The sequence below is a fragment of the Manis javanica genome, chromosome 2 (genome assembly GCF_040802235.1).
Source record: "Manis javanica isolate MJ-LG chromosome 2, MJ_LKY, whole genome shotgun sequence".
Taxonomy (NCBI): domain Eukaryota; kingdom Metazoa; phylum Chordata; class Mammalia; order Pholidota; family Manidae; genus Manis; species Manis javanica.
Genome location: NC_133157.1, coordinates 82,837,823 through 82,857,918, shown reverse-complemented (window position 1 = coordinate 82,857,918; position 20,096 = coordinate 82,837,823). Strand labels below are relative to the sequence as shown.

The window sequence follows — 20,096 nt, the reverse complement described above, 5'->3', positions numbered from 1 at the left end:
TGAGATGCCTAAAGAGCTAAGCTTCAGAAAATCAAAAGTTTTACTCATTTATAGCCTTCCTGCAGAGTAACCATCAAGTACCACTTTTGAACTCTTTCCCCATGCTTGAAATTGCCTGAGATCATGGAATTGCAAAGATTGATCATCTTTGGGGTTGGCTAGCCGGCCAAGTGGGGAGGTCAAGAAATATACATATTTATGTTTCTTCTTCCAGCACAGCTAGTATTCTTACAGTAGTCCAATAGTTTCTACCTCAAAGTAAATGTGTCCTATTATAAGTAGTTTCCCTTTACATATGTTTTTCCTGAAGTGCTGTGAAATGTCCAGCACAAAGTAAAAGACATGACTGTTGTAAATTCTTACTATTGTTCATAAACTTTATATTGGATGACACTTCATTTTGGACTTTTCCAACTTCTGCTACAAAATACAAGTTATTAAGTTTTCTGTTTTCTTGTGGTTGCTTTTTCATTTTCCATTTAATCAAAATACAGCATTTTTTGTTTTCATTAATCAGAGATTATTAATGACTTATGGTTGTTTTTCTAGACAACAAAGTGCAATAATTATTAGAGTGGAAATAGTGAAATTATTATAACTCAACTGTGTAAACATGTAAAAAGAGCAGAGGACTTTCATTGTTTTATTTTAATGTTATAAAGGTACAGAAAGTAGAATGGTGGTCAATGACATTAATTTGCTAGGTACAGAATACACACAAAAAAATAGATTACAGACAAAGCAATAAAGAACTTGAATAGTGGGCAATTTCTCAATATCATAGCATTACAATCTTTCCCTTGAGCAAACAATTCCCCTCTAGAAATATATCCTATGGATACACGTATAAGTGATCAAAATGCATTGACAAGTAACTACAGAGTGTTCTCAACTATGCGATGGATAATCTACAGGTCATAGGAGAAGAAAAGGATAAACTGGTGTCTCTCAAGTGAGATGAATTTGGGAGACGAGTTTGCAGTTGTGACCCAGCAATGGAAGAGAAGAGTAGAGAGAGGGAGATGGCTGGCTTTGAGCAGCGGAGAGCCCATCAAGGGGAAGCCCAGGCTAGTGCTGTCCAGCACCGGAGCTCTGCACCAGGAACCTTTGGGTAGAAATGACAAGGAGACAATTCTAGCTCATCCCCTCTAAGAATCACCTCTTCCCATTTCCATATTTGATGCTTTGACTTCTGGGGCAGGCAGGGGAACTGCCCCCTCAGTGCTAGCTCAGTCCCAGAGACAGTGAATGGTCTGCCTGTGATTGTGCCTTTCATGTACAAACCGGCCAATCCAGAGCCACCTTCACATTCCAGGCCAGCATCCCCCCAGGGCTGGGTACCAGACAGCTAGAAACAGCCCCTGTGCCCCACAGCCTACTGAAAATGTTCAAACTCGCCAACCCCAAACCTGTTTAACCTGCATGCTGGCTTCTTCCTGTGCAAACCACAGCAGAGGCCCTTGTCCACATGGTCCCCACTCCGTCCGCCTCCTGACCAACGCTGGTGCTTCCGTGGGTGGCTCGGTGTGCTGTGCTGTGCCATGCCTCCTGTTCCTAAGGATCTGTGAGTACAAAAACTTCTGTGTCTCTGTGCCTACAGTAGTCTTACCATCCCTGAGTGAAGCAAATCTCCCTCTTTGGAGATGAAGGGGACCTTCATGGATATAGAAGTTCCCAAGGAGTTTCTTATGGTTGGCTACAAAAATCACCTCCAAGTACAGGATGGGGGCACTGAGTCAGAGCCAGTTGAAAAGACAGACCACAAACAGAAATATGTAACTGGAGTTTGGGAGCCAGAGGACTTGGTGGGAGTTTCAGAGTTGAACCTTTGGAACCTAATAGGGATGAAATCAGAGCAAAATAGGTTAGAAGCCAAATCAATACATTCCTGTGCAATTTAAGAAACCACCTGGGGGCTCACTGGGCTGGAGCTAAGTGGGTGATTCCTCGGGGTGTCAGATCATCTCACAGGATCAACAAAGGCCAAGGGAGCACCTGTCTTGGGCCAGGTCCCCCTGGGAAAGCCCGAGTGTGTGGGGGGCTTACTGCCCAGTGTCTTCGGGATCAGCATCTGCCAGGAGGTGTGGAAAGCTGGATGGGGCAGAGGGAGAAGCTGGGCTGTGATGTGGTTAAACCATGGCCTCAGCTGGTCCTACAGGTCGTTCTGGAACTGGAGTGGCTGTTTAGAGTTGTCCTGAATGGGGGCAAGGAAGCTGGGCTTTCATACCTTCTTAATGTATTTGGGCTACTTTGGAAGAGGCAGCCTCACTCTTGCCTTTGCATTTCTGAGGGATGCAGCCATGGGCATCAGCAGCCACCACTCACCATGGGAGAATGAGGCCTTCAATCCAGGCAGGGGGCCTGGGGGACACATCCACTCAGCATCCCATGAAATAGTAAACTGGTACATATCATTCCCAGAATTGTGGATTTTATAGCCAAAGTCTTTTCTATTATTACCTGAAAATAATGTCAAAAGTACTAAGATCTGCTGGACCAGGGAAGGGGATGGACCAAGCCTCTCAGTGATGGGTTCTGCTCACTCCTGTGAAGGTCTAAAGAATCCACATGTGATTGGGACTCAGAGCCCAAGGAGATGCCATCCTTCCTTGTAACTACCGACTCAGCTAAGCTGGGCAGCACTGCACAGTGGGCCACACTGGTGTCTAGCTGGGAAGTGGTTTCAGTTAATAGTAAAACCCCTAGGTGATCACCTGAAATATACTCATCAGATGCAGTTTATCTTTCCTGGGAATCCTTTTCACCATTTCCCAAGTCCCTCTGCCCCCTAAGTGTGATGACTTAAATCAAGACGCACAAGCAATGTGAAATAATTCACCGGAGTCACTCCGAGGCTTCCCTCCTGCCTGCAGCCCCATCCTCCCAGCACACACGCAGACAGTCACACACAAGTACAGTACTGTTCTGCAGAATCCTGAATTTTACAGATCTCCTGCTGAAGTTTCTGACTAATCATAAGTTATTTGTTCAGAAAGATTTTACGGCTCTCATAAAACGTCAATTACAGTTTTAAAATAACTTGTAGTTTTTCTGTAACATGATGCTGCTATCTTGGTTCCCAGAGGGTGTATTAAATTCAAGTAGCAATAACAAATCATTTAAGCAATAAATAAATAACCTGAGACCGAGCGTTGTTAAGAGTTAATAGTCTCCCATACACTCAATAGAGGGTGAGGCTCCACTCAATTAAAGTGACCCCGGGAGGAGGGGGGGCAGGGGCCAAACTGCACCCAGTTGTTTTGTTGACGGTATTGAGCCGCACACATTCATTTCCTTCTTTATACTGGCTCTTTTCAGCGGGGCAGGCTCGCTGCAGCCCGGGGTCCAGGAACAATTACGGTACAGTCTCAGAGAACAGAAAGAAAACGGGGGTCATAAATATGTTAAATGAATGCGTGGGTTTAAGTGGCTTTGTAAACGAAACACGGAGGAAACCTCAGACTAATTAATGAATATGAAGCAGTGGGAAAGCTGGAGGGTTTGGGGGAACAGTCTTGTTGTGGGGTGAGGGTGTGACATCTGTGTAACTGTTTTCTCCAGGAACATACACTTGCTTATTTTAGAAATCTTTTTGTCAGGATCTCAAAGTGTCTTGATGAAGAGAAAGTGTCAGACTGGGTGACGATAAAGTATTTAAAAGATAAATCCTGTTTAAACTCTATTTTCTCCATTCAGGTTGTAAACTTGGCCTGAAAAAATGATTTTACAGATTTTAAAAAAGTGTTGTCCTTGTATTTTGAGAGAGAAACATTAAAAAGAAAAAAGGAAAGAAACATTAAAAAGAAAAGTTATATACAGAATTAAAGCTCATATATATAGACTTACTCCAAGTAAATGTCCTTTCTTAGATAAATTCCATCTGGGTTAAAGCAAAGATTAAGATTTTATGATGTCGCATTTCCATGTGTTTTGAGATATTTCAGTTTTTCTGTTTGGAGTGTTTACTATTTTTCATTTTGTTCTTTCTTCACTTTTTTATTTTCATTTTATTAACAAAAATATCTTATCTCTGTAGGAAGTTGAAGGCTGCCCACATGTCTCATATGACCCATTTTGAACCCACAAATGATGTCCTGAGCTATGGGAGGCAAACCAGGGCTAGCATTGTGCACATGTCCCTGAACTCCGAGGATGTTCACTCTGAAGGGCCAGCCACAGGCAAGGACCAAACAGAGGCCACAGCGGAGGGGCAAATGGCCAGGGGGCAGGGAGAGGGGAAAGGAGAAAGAGAGGAAGACTGAGATGAAGAAAGGAAGAGAAATTGAGAGGGCAGAGAAAGAGACAGAGAGAGATTGAGATACAAGAGAGGGAGACGGGGGTGTGAAGAGAGAGATGCAGAGACTCAAGGGGAATGGAAATGTAGACAGGCACAAATAAAGCCACAGGGGGACACCAATATAGCAAGAAAAAAAATGCAAAAACAAAACAAACAAAAAACCCAGAAGCAATAGAAAAGTGGCAGGCTGGACTTCCTCTTTTAATTGATTAAATGGCTGTGCTGTGAGCAATGGATTAAGTTAAACAGTTGATCTAATTCAATTAAGATAATAAATGAGCAGTCCAACCTCTTGTTTTGGGGCCATTTCAGTGATCTTCATTGAAATGATGAAAAAGAAAAAATCCTTGCTAAACCCTATCTTTATTGACTCAAACAACTCAGCTTATTTTTATTGCATTTAAAGCTGCAGACTCAGTGAATCATAATCCTTGATGTAATTCAGCAATGACATGCATTCTTCCACAAGTTTTATTAAACATCTATTATAGGAATGATTGAGGTTAAAGGTTTTATGCAAAGAATACAAAAATGTTTAAGAGACTACAGTTGTTTTTAACATTAAGGAAACAAAGACACTCAGGGTTACATGGTAAACACATGTCAGATTAAATTATGTAAAGTCTTACCTTCATCATGAAGTAGTCCTTCCTATGTAAGACAGGACTGATGTCCCCTGAATAGCTTGTGGCTGTCAGGGCATGGTTTGTAAACCTCAGATGTGCCTTGGATGGAGCAGGGAGTAGATCGGTGATTGCTGTGGGCAGAGAGGTGGGAGCAGGGAATGACTGAACCGGCACCAGGTCATATTTGCAGTGCTCTCAAAATTTGACTGTGGTAGCAGTTGCACATCTCAAAAAGTTCACTAAAGTCTTTGCATTGTATACTTATTGTGAGGGAATTTAATGATATGTAAAGTACACCTCAGTAAAACTGTTTTCAAAGGAAACTGCCTACCATGCCAGGCGGGGGATGTAAAGCAGGTATAGATTGTATGTTTTGGAGGCAGACACACACTTTTTGCCTAGTTAATGCCTGAGAATGTCCTCCAACCCCACAAAGAGATACCTGTCTCCCATATTTTGTGGAACTCAAGGGTTTCTTGTTCTAATTTTCATAAAGATATGAGAATAGGGAAATATTTCTTCAAGGAGAGACCATTGTGATCACATGACAAATGGCAATTGATGATTCCCTGCTGTGAGGCCTTGTCAGGGAGGGGCGACACCTGTGGTGAACGAGAGACATGTCCCATCTCAAGGGCCAGCTGCCATGCAGGTCCATCCGTTGTGACCATGGGGAATGCCAGCCCAATGTTGCCAGATTTTTTATGTGTCCAAGAGAATTTGACAACAAAATCTAATTTTTTTATTGTTGGTTCAGACTTTTGAAACAAAGTGCTGCATGGTCCAAACCAAATGAGATCAGTTCAGCAGTTGGGTTGAGTTTGCAGCCCCTGCTTTAGAGTCAGAAACATGACTCGGCACTTAATTGTGGATTTCCCAGTTTGGGTCACTGCCATTTTATTGGTGTAATTTTCACTCCCTAACTTTTTATGTTTCCTGGAGCTGAGGTTGGGATAAGGATTTGGGCCTGATAAATATAAATATATATGTATATGTTTTTGTGTATATATACATATATATGTATATATTGTGTAAATATATATGTATATGTATTTGTGTGTGTACTGATCTCCACATGATTAGATTTGTGCCCAATACACAGTCAGTATCATTTATTTCATTAGTGTAATTAAATATTCTTTAAATAAATGTTTTCTTGAAGGCTAGCTCAATTATGCATCCTAATTCACCGTCCTAGTAAGATAGAGCCTGGACTCAAACCCATGTCTAACTAGACATTAATTAAGGTGATAAACAATGACTCCTCAAATTTTTCTTGGTTAGATCTAGTCTATAAGGAAGTAAAAATAAGATTGTTTCCAAAATTGGACCATCATATTATTCCTAAAATGTGACAGAGGCTAAATAAGTCCTTACCTTCCTTTTTCTGGGCACACACAAAGATTATATTTCCCAGTATCCTTTATAGTTAATTTGAACCATTTGCATTCCAGGCAATAGAATGTGAGTAAATGTTAAGTGAACTAATTTTAGGACTGGCCAAAGAAAACCTTGAATGAGCCTCTAAACTCCCTCTATTACCATGCTACAGAAGTTGTAGAAGCTGTATACTGAAGATGGGGGTCATTGTAAGGAGGAAGAAACCTGGGTCCCTGACTCACAGTGTGGAAGAAAATCACACAGGAGAGCCATCTGACCTACATCAGACTGAAGCATGAATAAGGAATTAACACATTTGTGTTATGTCACTGAGATTTGAGAGTTGTTTGTTATAGCAACTGACATTATGTATCCTGACTAATACATACAACTTGTCTTTTCAGAAACAATCTAGAAAAAAATTCATTGCACATATAGGTGTTCAGATCCTTCTGATGTAATTAGTAACAACAGATTATTAAATAATCATATACTTTTTGTAGTTCACAAAGCTCCTCCACACACTATTATATTTAATGTTCTCAACACCACCTTGCAAATGTACAGAGTGGAACTAATTACCATTGGGACAGATTAAGAAGCAGAGATGCAGAAAGGTAAATGGAAGGAGCTGGGATTTAAACTGGAGTATCTCGAACGCTTATTTATTGCTCTATCTACACTGTTATGTTGTGCAGAGAATCCTCAAAGAGGAGGAAAGGATGCTTAACTTTGTTATCTGATTTTCTCACATTCATATTTCAACTTAATATTTACTCCCAATGTTCACTCCAAGCCTTCAGCATGACCTGGGTTCCTGTGCTAATGTTAATTATTATTCCTTCAGTTAGACCTCTGGAAAAAAAGAGGCAGTTGTACAACCTTGTCTACTCCATATTATGATTAATGACATAGAGAAACTTGGATTTCCCAGTGTATCTCCTGGGAAAGTATAGAATTGCTTAGATTTGTTCATCCACAAGTAAAATACATAGTGTACAATTGTAAGTACAATTAGCCAAGATTTGTTGTAACTTCTTTCTTTATTGGCATTGCACGAATTGACAGCCATTTTTCTTCTGTGAATGCAAAAATGTAAAATATTCCATGAAAATGTCACACTAAAAAAGAAAAAGTTAAAACACCTTCAAAACCATATTTTGCCCAAGAGAATAAAGAAAATATCAGAAGTGAATGAGCTCAAGGAATTTCCAAACTTTCATTCTCAAAGGTCTCACTCAAACTCTGCCAGTTCAACCAGGCTTTCCTTGCTCCTTTCTGTCTGAAATAACACATTTTAAGTCCATTATGATTGTATTTTTTCATGGTGGCCTAAAGCACAGTGTACTGTGTACCATAGCTCAGTGGTTCTCAGTGGGGATAACTTTGCCACCCAGAAAACGTTGAGTGACCAGTATGCACTTAATAAATGTGCAAAGTATGTGTTCTCACAAGATTCCATGGTTAGAAGGGCCATATGCCTGGTTTAATGCTCCTCTATCACCTCTTATAATTGCTAATAATTTTATCTTTGAACTTACGTTCTGTACTTGAAGTCTGATGGAGCAATGGAGCATGTGCGTGAACAGGGGAGAAATGTGCAGTCGGTGTGGTAGCCTTTCCCTGCCACCCCACTAACACCCCACATTCATTATGCCCCATTAGCATGTGATTTGGGGGGCACTGTGATGAGAAGCAGTTCAGCAAGACTTAAAGGTAGGGTAAGTTAAGTGTGTTTTGCCTATTACTGAGTGAACTGGAGCATGCATGCTCCAACAAGCTAAGCTTTCTGTTTGGACCAGAACTTTCTCTGAGTGCAGAAAGAACATGTCATTCTAAGAAATGCAAATGGCCAAGGAAGCATCATATCCTTTCTTCTTCGTGTTGCTTCTCTGCATTAGCTCACCACTTACCCTGCAAATGGTGATGTAGAAGAAAAGGGAAAGGTAGAACAACCCATAGTTCCTTTTCCCTTCTGACCTCCCCAACTCAGCAGTGAGCTGAAGGCAGTGTGAACAGTATGTGTGTGTATTTGGTGCATCTTCACTGTTTTTGTAGGAATGGAATGTGAGTTTTATAATTCAGGTGAGTCTGCATATAGTATAAATCCTCTCATATTTATGTTAAATATGATATCCTGTGGCGTAAACAGTAAAATTCATGCCCATAATTTAAAATGTTTAGAATTTGTTGGAATGACATTAAATAACAAAAATTTAAAAACATGATGGCATGTCAAGAGAGAAAGAGTCCATGGAAGGACGGAAAAAGCTATGTATTTTACTACCTTTAATGTCACTTTTTTCCCTCTGCTTTTTGAACAAGGGCCCACATTTTGATTTTGCATTGGGCCTTGCAAATTATGTAGCTGGCCCTAATGGAGATATTTTTGATGATCACAACTGAGCTTGGGGTACTTCTGGCATCTACTGGGTTGAGCTCAGGGATGCTGCTTAATGGTCTGTAATACACAGGTCAGCCCACCACAGAGAAGTCCCTGGGCCAAGCAAGTGTCAGTGGTGCCAAGTTTGAGAAACAGGAGGCTTTTGGGTCTATTTATAACTAGATGTCAAATCCCTTCAGGTAACAAGCCATCTCTTCTCTTTTTAACTCATACAGTGCACTTTCTGGCATGATGGAATTTAATAAAAAATGGCCACTAAATACTTGCTCTGTCGTTCAAAATCCTTTGTTTGTTGCTATCATGGTCCTTGTTGCATAGACTTACTAAACAGCCTGTACAACTCGCAAATGGTTTGCTGGGTTCAAGCCAATGGCAGAACTGGAAACAGTAATCCAGTCCTTGACCTTCATGATGCCATAGATTTATTACTTCTCTCAACATTGTTGTGTAACTGGAAGAGCATAATTTAGAACTGAGAAGATTTGGCCATTAAACTTAGGAGGCAGATGTTAGGGAAAAGAGACATTAACTTAGTTCCTGATTTAGGGATTGATATTGGGCAGTTTATGATTTAATCATCTGTTATAAATGGTTCATTCATCCCACTTCAAAGGCAAGCAAGTTGAGGCTCCGTGAGATGAAGTAACTTCTCCAAGTGCATGTACCTAAAGAATATGGACTGAGCCAAAAATCAACTGCAGGGCTGCATGACTCAGAAACGCAGGAAATGATCTTCCCTGCCCCACACGTCACCGCTAAGGGAGAGAAGGTGAGTCCAGAGTGGAATTCCATTCCCATTCCACATCTGTGAAGGGCCCCTTTGGAAGGAGGACTGAGGATCCCGTCATTCTCAAGGACAACTTTGAGAGTGACAAGGGGCTGCTGCTAATCCATACTGGGGGAAGCAAGTGTCAACCAGCACTGCTCCTGAAAATCGAAGACCTCTGCTGTCACCCTGCTCCTGGACGGCCACTGAAGAGGGGCCCATTGCAGCAGAAGGGAGCTGTCCTGGTTACACCTGCTCCCTCATAGTGACCAGGGACACGGCCAGGACTTTCATTTGCCAGAATGAAGTAAGAACGGAAAGTGAAGAGGTAGATGAAAAGCACATGAGGCATACGGTTCATCATGAAATGAGTACCGGTACCACATTTTTTGCTTCGAGAGCATCAGTCTGAAAGAATTCCAGAAGAGTTCTGGTATCCTACAACAGACACATATTAACGGATTTCAAATGCACTCATTTCTGGCTCAAAGAAGAATCCTGGCATAGAACTGTGTCAGGTTTTCCTCATCTCTTGGTGTCTCTGGCTGTGTACATGTGCTCACACTTGAAGTGAATGTGAAAGAAAGGATTCTGACTTTAACAACCTCTGGCAGATGCTAATATTCTCGGTTTGCGCCATATGTATATATGGTGTGATGACCAATTAAAAAGGCTAAAATAAGAAAAACTGTAGCTCTTCCTTTCAAAAAAACTTTATTTCTTCTCCTCCTCTTCTCCCTCCTCCTCCTCCTTCTCTTATTCAGCCCTTACTAATAAAACACATGCAGATTAGACAGGCATTGCTAAGAAACTGGAGGGGAAGGAGCTACGTGGCTCCAGCGGACAGAAGGTTCAAATCCAGGGCAAGCATCCAGCCCCACACCCTCGGTTCATCTGAATGGCCCCTGCCACTGATATTCTACTCATCCCCTTCCCCCTGAAATTTCTGTTGGGCACAAGAATCCAGGAGTCTGAATCTAAATTTGATGGTGGGCACACAGATTTGTTCCCATTCATAAAGAGTCATCGCCACAAAGACCAGGAGGCTAGCATATAGGCTGTGGCCCTGTAATGTGGGCTATTTTCATACACTGGATCCATAACCCTTGGATGGCTGGATTTGTCATCTCAGCCATGAGCGACCCCTGGTTGGTGCTGTGGCTTCTTCCTGGACCCAGGAAAGCAGTGGGGCAGAGACCTACTCTTTTGTCTAAGATCCCACTGACTCTTGGCAGCGGACCCTTCAGTTCAAGCTTGCTCACTTCTGGAGTCCTGCCAAGCCTTGCACTAAGGAAATGACAGCATTTAATGGGGGGAGAGGGAGACACCTAGCTTTAGCTTTACATGAAAGAGAGGGGTGAAATGGGAAAAATTAATTCATTGCTATGTAATAGGTGTAAAACACTTCAAATATGTAGAGGTTGCCATTTAGTTTAAAAAAAAAAAAAGAGCCAGCTGCTTATTAGAGTGTGTCATCTTGACAGCTTGTGTATCCTGGTAGCAGCCGAAGGCAACATGGAAGTTAAGAAAGCCATCGCTATAAACCTCTGAGCTTTGCCCTATTAAAAATGTCAGGCAAATAAATCACATCTTAATGACCAATGAAGACGGAGATCAATAAGTTTGGATAAGCCACCTATAGAAGTATCATATGGTGTTATTTAACAAAAGCTCACTAAGGTAGCAAACATTTCACAGTAATCTAAAATTCAATGTTAAGTTACAAATTAGAACATTAAGGTTGTATTCACGTTTAGGCCAGCAATCTTGGTTTAAGCCCCCTAATTTTAGGTGCTAGTTAGCCTTTCAGACTGTATATGCGTTTACAAGCAAATAGCCGTATTCCTATCTGATTGCTTTCTCTCTTCAGAATCTTAAAATTAAAAAAAAAAAGTTCTAGTAACCAGGATTTTTTAAAGGCATTTCTAAACTTGGCAATTAATTAGTATATTGAAGCCAGGACAGGAAGTCAAATTAAACAAAAGGGTGAAATTTACTGGTGAGGCAATGAATTTAAGAGTGTGCCCAAGAGCTCTGGGGCTGCAGTGCCAGTGAAGATCAAACTGTCAGGCTCAAAGAAAAATAGATCCCGTAAAAGAAATAATCCTAGGGCTAAACTTATTCTTAGTGGCTTTTCCTTCTCTCTTCCTCACCCCTCTGGACCCCTGAATTACATATCCATGCTCAGACATACTCAATGGAAAAAAAAAAAAAGCTAAATCCCACACCTTTTGTAAGCTACCCATTTTGGTAAAAGTTTCAAAATTTCCTTATTTAATGAGTTGCTCCTTACAAGTACAAAAGATATAAATAAGGTGCCATGATGGGCAGTAAAGGAAGATCTTTGAGGTCTTGGGGTAACTGTTTAGCGGGGGTTGAAGACCACTTCTGATGCTCACTCTAAAAGAAATATTTTAAGCAAACCATAAAAGCGGGCTTGACCCTTCCATGGGCCCATCATAAATCAAGTGTTAAAGCCCGGGTGAGAACTGGGGAGGAGGTCAGAGGTGGGAGAGAGGTCACAGAGAAAGGACAGTGTGAGAACCTGGGGGGTAAATCAGAGGGGAAATGGGGTGATCTTTTAGCTGGGCAACATCATTTGTTCAGAATGATGTTGCTTGTAAATATACATTAATAAAATTATGGCCATATGAAAATGCCCATGGCAGAACTTAAAATCTGGGTTGGTTTAGTTATAACATTCCTTTTTCAGCAAAAGGTAGATTGAAACTTGGTAAAGGTCAGCCTCAATCCACTCTGTCTTTAAGTCCTCAGAAAGTTTCTCCAAATAGCTGTGAAGACTTATATCTCTGTTTTGTTTTCATTGTTAGAGGATAGATCTTAAAACATGCAAATGATAGTCAGACATTAATACCTCACTCACGATATCTCCAAGTATGTGATTTTTACCATATTCTGAGGCAGACAGGCTTTAATTTTTTGCCAAGTCAGTCTTAAACTCACAAGGAAAGCTTTGAGCTAGTCCCTTCATTAAGAGAGAATATTGAATGATGAGTTTGTTAGCTAAGTTAAAAAACAAAACAAAACTTGCTTTTGTGGAAAATTCTGTATCAAATGTAAAAAACTTTGAATGATCTATGTATCAAATCATTTGTTTCCATGGGGTGGAATCAAGTTTGAAGCCCAGACAATTAAAGTGATTCACATTTAAATGAAAGGTGGCTTGATTGATTTGTAACGACACAATTTATTTGGTAATAATGACATTCCTTGAGTTTGGCCAGGAAAACAAAGGTTGATTTATTTCCTAATAACAAAGACAAATGGCCCTTCTGCTCCAGCCTCTTCCTCATTCTCAGTAGTTCAGGGCCAGGTTACAAGGGGACTCTGATCTGTTCTCTTACTGCTAGGAGAGAATTCTAGACAGAATCTTCAGAAACATGCATCTCAGTGGTCCTGATAATGGAAACTAGACAATTGCACACCTGAAAGTCTTAAAGAGCCACATGCTATTTCTTTCCACTTGTAATTGCACAACTTTGTACTTAAAGCAAAGGGTCATGCCAGAAAAATAATGCATCTCATGCAAAGTACCTTAACTTTTTTTGTTAAAGACATTTGTAAAGATAGAGCTTTAGTTGGTGTATATTTTTGAGACAAATCTAAGAAGACTCAGATGAATGGGGTAAAGATTATGAATATCATTATTATAATGATACTGCTCATAACATGAGGAATATTATCCCTAAAAAATGGTTCAATGTTTTATATAGATGGTGGACTTTAAATAGGATTTTAATAACACAGATGTAAGTGGACCAACTGGGTAGTGTCTACCTAAAGTAATAAGGAATAGCAAAAAGTAACAGAAGTGCAGACAGATTAATAAGGTAATTTTTAGCAAATACATGGTTTCTATTTTTAAGTGATAAAATCACAGTATTAAGATTTTTAAAAATTTTCCCATTTTATTTTTAAAATTGAGACATAATTTCCATATAATATTTCCAATAATTTCCAATAATATTCTATTAGTTGCAAGTATACAAGATAATGACTTGATATTTATATATATTCCAAGTGATCACCACAATAAGTCTAGTTAACCTCCATCTCCATTTATAGTTACAAACTTTTTTTCTTATGATGAGGACTTTTGAAATCTACTATCTTAGCAACTTTCAAATATGCAATACAGTATTATTAACTATACTTACTATGCTGTATGTTCCATCCCCAGGATTTACTTTATAGCTGGAAGTTTGTGACTTTTGACTCCCATCACCCACCTCACTCACCCCTATCCCCTATTTAATTGTAATACGTTTCTAAATGTTCAGAGAAAAGCTGAGGCCCTTGGAACTTTCAAGCAGCAGAGTCCTTGAGTGGCTTATAGAATCTTCTGTGACCCACTGGGGAGAGCAGGCCTCTGCTCTGTGAGGAAGACCCTGGCTGAGGAAAAGAGGTCAAGGGAAGGAAGCAAGCAAGTTGGAGTCATGTCCTAGTGTGATTCTCCAAGGTAAGAAAATGCATTTCTCCTTAGTAGGAAAATGTAGTAATAAGAAAGGTAAGGAGTAGTGTATAACCTCATCTCTGTTCCTTTCTGCAAACAGAAAGCTTTTCCATTTTGACCTTGAGGGAAGTTAGCACCTGATGCAGATAGCTGTATCTAAGAACAGACAGAGGAGGTGAGGAAGCAAGTTGCTCTTTGTCTTCCAAAGCAGCTTTTGTGCATTTAAAAGATGAGGCCCTGGGTACTGCTCTCCAGCTCACCACACAGCAGAGAAAGCGGCCAGCTGGGCCTTGGCTTTCCTGGAGCTTCCCTTCTGACGCAAAGTTCGGGGAACAGAAGATTAAAAGGCAAGCAACCGGACACTTCCTGACAGTAATAGGTGCTAAATAGGTGGTAAATAAGACAATGTGCTAGAGCGAGAAAGTGAAGGCTCAGGGGTGAACAGTCAGACAGGTAACCTACGTGTGAGTGGGCAGTGGATACTGTAGAGGGAAGCCTGCTAATTAGCACAAACAAGTGCAGCATCTTTTTCATGTTTTAAGAAGTCATAAGGGTTCCATGGACATACAGTGGGGAAATGACAGCCTCTTCAACAGCTAGTGTTGGTAAAACTGGACAGCTACATGCAAGAGAATGAAACTGGATTGTTGCTTAACCCCATACACAAAAGTAAACTCAAAATGGATTAAAGACTTGAATGTAAGTCATGACACCATAAAACTCTTAGAAGACAACAGAGGCAAACATCTCCTGAATATAAGCATGAGCAACTTCTTTCTGAGCACATCTCCTTGAGCAAGGGAAACAAAAGCAAAAATGAACTCATGGGACTACGTCAAACTAAAAAGTTTCTGTATGGCAAAGGACACCATCAACAAAACAAAAAGGCATCCTACAGTATGGGAAAATATATTTGTAAATGACATATCCAACAAGGGGTTAACATCCAAAATATATAAAGAACTTATACACCTCAACATCCAAAAAGCAAATAACCAGATTAACAAATGGGCAGAGGATATGAAGAGACAGTTCTCCAAAGAAGAAATTCAGATGGCCAACAGACAGATGAGAAGATGCTCCACATCACTAATCATCAAGGGAAATGCAAATTAAAACCACAATGAGATATCACCTCAAACCAGTAAGTATGGCCAGCATCGAAAAGACTAAGAACAACAAATGCTGGCGAGGATGTGGAGAAAGGGGAACGCCCCTACACTGCTGGTGGGAATGTAAGCTAGTTCAACCATTGTGGAAAGCAATATGGAGGTTCCTCAAAAAACTAAAAATAGAAATACCATTTGACCTGGAAATCTCACACCTTGGAGTATACCCAAAGAATACAAGCTCTCAGATTCAAAAAGACATATGCACCCCTATGTTTATCGCAGCACTTTTTACAAGAGCCAAGATATGGAAGCAACCTAAGTGTCCTTCTGTAGATAAATGGATGAAAAAGATATGGTACATATATACAATGGAATACTATTCAGCCATAAGAAAGAAACAAATCCTAACATTTGCAACAACATGGATGGAGCTGGAGGATATTATGCTCAGTGAAATAAGCCAGGCGGAGAAAGACAAATGCCAAATGATTTCCCTCATTTGTGGAGTGTAACAACAAAGCAAAACTGAAGGAACAAAAAAGCAGCAGACTCACAGACTCCAAGAAGGAACTAGTGGTTACCAAAGGGGAGGGGTGTGGGAGGGCGGGTGGGGAAGGAGGAAGAAGGGGATTAAGGGGTATTATGTTTAGTACACATGGTGTGGGGGATCACGGGGAGAGCAGTGTAGCACAGAGAAGGCAAACAGTGAATCTGTGGCATCTTACTACACTGATGGACAGTGCCTGCATTGGGGTATGGGTGGGGACTTGATAATATGGGTAAATGTAGTAACCATAGTGTTTTTCCATGTGAAACCTTCATAAGAGTGTATATCAATCATACCCTAATGAAAAATTTTTTTTAAATAAAAAAAAACAAAAGAAGTCATAAGGGTTTAGGGTATAATAAACACCTGCATACCTAAACACCCAGAACTCACAATTAATAAATGCTAACATACTGTCATTTGGGCTTCAGTTTATTTTAAATGAAAGAAATGAGAATATGGCAGCAGAAGTCCTCTAACCCCGAGCTTGCCTCTTTACTCCAATCCCTTCCCTTCACCCTTCCCTCCCTGCTGGAGGTCACCACTATCATGACTTAGGTGTGTGGCCCTTCCAGTCATGTTGTTATACTTTCACTGCATGTATCTGTGCCCAAGAACAGCAGTTTTGTGTTTTTAAAATGTACACAAATTGCATCATTCTGTAGATAAGATTCTGTTATTTGTTTTTTTATTCAGCACTGTTTTGAGAGTTACCCAAGGTAATACTTATGGATCTAATTTGTTTATTTGGTGGCCCTATAGTAATCCATCCTGTACCATCATTTATTCACCATTACTGCATTAACAAACATTAGATTTTTGACAGATTTTACTATCATATCCATGCTTCGTTAAACATTTTTATACCATGTCTCCTCTTGCACAGATGCAAGAGTTTCTTTAACATATATACCTAGACGTAGAATTGCTAGGTAGGGAGGGGTATGCACCATGTATTCCAGGTATTGGCAAATGGCTCTCCAAAAGACTATATACATTTATAGTCTCATTAGGAGCATGAGGCTCCTCCTTTCCCCCATTCTTGCCAGCATCTGGTGTTGTATACTGTATCGTTACCAAGTGATATTACCTTTTTCACATTGACATATACAATAATGTTATTTCTTTGATTACTAATGAGGTGAAACAACTTTTCATATGTTAATTCTTCTTTAAGAGGGAAAAGAAACATGATAGTCTGGCTGATGTTTTAAAGCCTCCCAGACAAGAAAATCCTCTGCTGTTTTAATCCAAAGAAAAACCATTTTTGATGGCTGATTGAAGAAATGCAGGAGAAATTAACTAGCTTCTCTTGGCCCCTTTTTCTTCACATAAAATTATTGGGTTGTGCATGAAAGTATTATACTAATAGAATCATATAAGGGGTTTAATGTTTAATGAAACTAAAGTGATTTTTTAGCACAAATAATCATTTCACAAAAGAAGAGACAGACCCCATGAATCCAATGGTCCTGAATCACCCAGTGTTTGCTAGTATGGTTCTTATGTGGTAGATAATACCAGGAGCCAGAAGGAATCTTTAAGGAGACCCCAGGAGGAAATCACAGCAGGCACGACTGAGCCAGCAAACAGTGCTGGAGACAGGTGGAGACCGAGAGACAAAATTCATGAGGGCTGCAGGGTGCCTGGCACCCCTACCAGCACCAACTGTGTCTGACTGTGTCCCCATTTTCCAGCCAGCTCTACTTTTGAGAAGCAGAAGCTGTCTCTTTTCTAAATGATTCTCCCCGGAGTGCTCTCAGAGCTTTTTCTTCTCACAGTCCTCACCTACCACTGGTTTTTAAACTTAGCTCAAATGATAAACCCTCAAACAGGAAGCCACCATCCGTGGTTATGCCCTGCAGTCTCATTTGTATGTGATTACATTAGCGGACGATTCATGTAATGAGATGTAAGTGTTACCAGACAGTTTTTAAAAATATGCTAGGGAATTTTTTCAAATATTACCTCATGGTATCTAAACTGGGAACTAGGTGTTACCATCTCCGTTTAACAGACACAGAAGCTGAGGCTCCGGAAGACAAGTCCCTTTCTCAAGGCTGAGCAGACTGAGGCAGCACTGCCATCCCAGTCCCGCAGACCCCGACTCTGTGCTCGCCGTCTTGCATGATGCCAACTGCCAACTTACACTGACTCTGGACTCACTTGGAGAGTTGTGCCACACTGATGACTTGGAGTTCTGTAAGACTGGGATTCCAAAGAAATAGAAGATGTAATTACCTGTTGTAGAGCAGGGTGCTCTGTGGTCATGTGCGATGGGGTCCCCAGGCCTCCTAGGTTGCACCACTTCACCTCATCTTTGGCAGATATTAGCAGCACTTCGTTTTGCTTCCACTCTATTTCAAGCCTTAGTTTTATGGTTCTGATTAAACAGGTGCAAGAATACAAAATTGATGAGATAGTAGTAAGGATCAGCTTGAAAAAATATATTGCAAAGTTAGTGAAAAAGTTATTTTCTACTCCATTCTTTTCCCTGACATGGTCCCTGGTACTCTAGTCTTTTCCATTCTATCATAACATGAATCTCTTCTCTTACACTTACAGTCTCTTCTGCCTTATCACCTGCCTACCAGTTTTTGCATGGTTGCCTCTTTTCTTTTAGGTCTAGAGTCAAATAGTATGTTAGGAAGGCTGGTATAATCACCTAACAACACTCTACAGTTTTTCTCCATAAATAACCCCTAGGTTGTCTCTTTCCCATTAGTTGTATCAATCTGAAATTATCCTATTGACTTATTATCTTGAGATGGAGATTCCTATAGTTCATTACTGAGTCTCCAGCACCCATAATAAAGCCTAAAAAATGGGGGTAACTCAGAAAAAGGGGTAACTCAATGGCTCATTGAGTGAATAAACAATCTCAGAAACAGAGAAAATGATCAGAAAACCCATTACAACTGCATTTCCCAAAAGAGATTTAGCAATGAACATGAGGGCGAGGGGGCAGGGGTGGTCGTACTTTCATTCAGTTCCAAAGCCCCGGTCAGTAAATAACTGACTTCAGAGGCAAAAGAAACCGAGACTTGACTCTGCTTCTGGGTTTTGCATCCCAGCTCAGAACACTCCCTTTTCTAAGTATAACTGGGGCTATTTGGACCTTCCTTCCTCCACTCCTTTGGCGTGTGTTCTGGGCCCTGCAAAGGCTGCTATTTACTGGTTTTTGTCGAGCCAACACAAAGTAAATATTTTCAGTTCCCGATCGCCGATGAGAGCAGGGGAGAGATCAAATGACAGTGCCTGGGAGCCAACTCAGCCTCGTGCAAAGACAGGCTAGGTTCCATGCTTGCTGGGAGCCCACCGATTAGGAACACATGGCAAGGGCAGAGTTCTTTCCAGCGGCTCTGCCACATATGGGGAGAGTTTCTGCAGCTCTGAGGAAGAAATCAGTAACAACAAATCAAGTGTCAGGTGCTGTCAGGCCCACACATTCTCCAAAGCTTGTAAATGCCCCCATACATACAGAGATGCCCATGCGTTACAGATGTGCAGAACAGGAGGCTGGGTGGGGAAAGGTGCTCAGCAGATCAGGAAGAGGAGCAAGAGGCCTCTGCTGGATGACCATCAAAGAAAGTAAAGCCTTGGTCGTCCCGAGCTCGTGTTTGACACTCCCGCTTACCTGTCAGTAAAGTCGCTGAAACCTGTCCTTGCTGTTTGTTTTCTCCTACAAGAGAACAAGATTCTGGCATCTGATCGAACGCTTGAATAGTGAACTGAAACGAAGCCACGCTGAGGCTCAGGATCCCACCGCCCTTCTTGCGCGGGGTGGGTGGCGGCTGAGCCCTCCCAGAGGCTCTTTCGCTTTTGGCCAACTGGAGGGAGCAGTAGGGCTTGTCCAAACAGGCCCCGACAGGGCACTTTTATTTAGTTTCTAGCATGATTAATTTAATTTGTCTTAGGTTCTGGGAAACTGGTTATATTACAAGGTAGCTTCCTGGAAACTTATGAAAACTTACATCCAAAAATTCTTGAGTGAATTAGATGTTAAGGGGCCAATTGTGTATGTTTCAAATCAACAAGCTGCTGCATAGGTGAAATTGATCTATGTAGAAAAGGTTTCTAGCTGAGAAAAAATGAGGTTTTAAGAAATTCTTCTCAAGCCTTCTTTTTCAGGCTCACTTTTTAAGAATCATTGGAATCTTGATTAAGAAAGGTACTAAATCTATCATTAGCAAGGTATGTGATAGCACTCCCATCTGATGCTGCTTTACCATTTTTAAAGGATTCACTTAAGAGTGGAGGAGCTTCTCTCTTAGAAGCTGGTGGACTGCTGTTCTCTGTGGCAAGCACAGGCAGCCAGGGTCGTCCCAGGGGCGAGGCACAGCCCCACAGGGCAGAGCCCGTCCTGCCGGTGGAGATCCGAAGCGTTGAAAGGGAACAGAGCTCACGCTCTCACATTTCCAAATGAGCAGACTCCCGGATAGGTTAAATGATTTTCCTAAAGAAACACACAAATGAACCAATGAGAAAGC

The 20,096-nt window shown here is 41.0% G+C and overlaps 1 long non-coding RNA gene across 4 annotated transcripts; it reads right to left on the bottom strand.

Annotated features, from left to right (window-relative positions):
- Window positions 1–625: 625 nt before the first annotated feature.
- Window positions 626–19,436, bottom strand: LOC140847721 (uncharacterized). 4 transcript variants are annotated; one of them, XR_012127782.1, is made up of 5 exons: window positions 17,848–19,436; window positions 4,927–5,054; window positions 1,710–1,835; window positions 1,419–1,562; window positions 626–1,105 (listed from the first exon to the last, which is right to left on the bottom strand). It is a non-coding gene; the product is annotated as an uncharacterized lncRNA (long non-coding RNA). The 4 variants fall into 4 exon arrangements; XR_012127783.1 differs by lacking the exon at window positions 1,710–1,835 and having other exon boundaries at window positions 17,848–17,989; window positions 18,782–19,436; XR_012127781.1 differs by lacking the exon at window positions 1,710–1,835 and having other exon boundaries at window positions 17,848–18,998; window positions 19,244–19,436.
- Between the last annotated feature and the right edge of the window lie 660 nt (window positions 19,437–20,096).